Genomic DNA, 2,378 nt, shown 5'->3' on the forward strand with positions numbered 1-2,378 from the left:
GTTCCAGAAGAAATTTTTGGAGCAGTATTGTCTCAGAGTATAAGTCGTAAGGGCTAAGAGGAACAGGCATAAGACACAGACATTCCAGTCAAGCAATGAGATGGAAAGCATGGGATTGTTACCCTTCAAGGTCCTATCAGGAGCATACACATTCAATCACCTGGTGGACTAGTACAAAGATTCACTAAAAACACACAGCATATATGAGCTCACAAAGCTAAGACTTCTCAAGGCTTTTCCAAATGCATGCTGGGAATTCTCTCTACTGCTACAATTACTAAGTTCTCTCACTCAGTCCACAGTCTCAGGTCTTCATTCAGAGGGAGCAGTATAATCCATTTCTAGTCTCATGCCTGACCACATTTCATGTTCTTCCTTTTCACAAAGAAGTGTTTGTGGACATGAGGTTGGCCACACATTGGAGGTGCAGCCTCCTACAACCAAGTCAGGAAACAGATGAGATTGACATTATAGATACAAAATTGACACCATGGGGTTAGAAACAATAATTTAAAAAACTTTTCTTTTTTTAAAAATGTAAATGGATAAATACTTTTTAAAATTTTTATTGGATATATTTAATTACATTTCAAATGTTATTCTATTTTCTGGTTTCCTGTTCATAATCCCCCTATCCCATCCCCCCTCCTACTTCTTCTATGAGATTGTTCCCCATCCCCAACCACTGCCCCTTTGTGCCTCCCCTGCCTGACATTCCCCAACACTGGGAGGTCCATCCTAGGCAAGAACAAGGTCTTTTCCTTCCATTGGTGGCAAACAAGGCCAACCTCTGCTACAAATACAACTGCGGTCATAGGTCTGTCCATGTGTATTCTTTGGGTAGTGGTTTAGTCCCTGGGAGTTCTGGTTGGTTGGTATTGTTGTTCTTATGGGGTTGCAAGCCCATTCAGCTCTTCCAACCCTTTCTGTAACTCCTCCAATGGGAGACCCCCTTTTCAGTTCAATGTTTTGCAGCTAGCATTCGCTTCTGTATTTGTCACACTCTGGTTGAGCCTCTCAGGAGATGACTATATCCTGTAAGATTTCACTTTTTGGCTTCATCAATATTGTCTAATTTTGGTGGCTGTATATATATGGGCTGGATCCCCAGGTGGGGCAGGCTCTGATTGGCCATTCTTTCACTCTCTGTTCCAACCTTGTCTATGCATCTCCTCCTATAAATATTTTTGTTCCCCCCTTTATTCCCCCTTTAAAGAAGGACTGAAGGAACCACACTCTAGTCATTCTTCTTCTTCGGCTAAAAGTGGTTGGTGGATTTTACAATGGGTGATTCATGCTTTTGGGCTAATATCCACTTATCAGTGAGTGCATACCATGTGGGGTGTTCTTTGTAATTGGGTTACCTCAATCAGCATAGTATTGTCTAGTTCAATCAATTTGACAATGAATTTCATGAAGTTGTTGTTTTTGATAGCTGAGTAGTACTCCATTGTATAGACGTACCACATTTTCTCTATCTATTCTTCTGTTCAAGGGCATCCAGGTTCTTTTCTGCTTCTGGCTATTATAAATAAGGTTGCTATGAACATAGTGGAACAAGTGTCTTTGTTGTATGTTGGAGAATTTTTTGTGTATATGACCAGGGGTAGCATTGCAGGGTTCTCAGGTAGTACAATGTTCAATTTTCTAAGGAACCTCCAGACTGATTTCCAGAGTAGTGCCAACTTGCAATCCCACCAACAGTGGAGGAGTGTTCCTCCTTTTACACATCTTCACCAGCATCTGTTGTCACCTGAGTTTTTGTTCTTAGCCATTCGGACTGGTGTGAAGTAGAATCTCAGGTTTGTTTTGATTTGCATTTACCTGATGACTAAGGATGTTGAACATTTCTTTAGGTACTTCTCAGTCATTCCATATTCCTCAGCTAAGAACTACTTATTTAGCTCTGCACCCCTTTTTTAACAGGATTATTTGGCTCTTTGGAATCTAACTTTGTTCTTTGTATATATTGGATATTACTCCTGTATTAGGTCTAGGATTGGTAAAGATCTTTTTCCAATCTGTTGTTGCCATTTTGTCCTAATGACAGTGTCCTTTACCTAACACAAGGTTTGCAGCTTCATGAGGTCCCAATTGTAGAGTTTTGATCTTAGGGTATAAGCCATTGGTGTTTTGTTTGGAAATTTTCCTTACTACCCTTGTGTTTGAGGCTCTACCCACATTTTCTTCTATTGGATTAAGTGTATCTGGTTTTATGTGAAGATCCTTGATCCACTTGCGCTTAAGCTTTGTACAGGGCAATAAGATTGAGTTGATTTTGTATTTTTCTACATGCTGATGTCCAGTTGAATCAGCACCATTTGTTGAAAATGCTATCTTTTTGCCACTGGATGGTTTTATCCTTTTTTTCAAAGACC

Source organism: Rattus norvegicus, chromosome 15 (genome assembly GCF_036323735.1).
Source record: "Rattus norvegicus strain BN/NHsdMcwi chromosome 15, GRCr8, whole genome shotgun sequence".
Classification (NCBI taxonomy): Eukaryota; Metazoa; Chordata; class Mammalia; order Rodentia; family Muridae; genus Rattus; species Rattus norvegicus.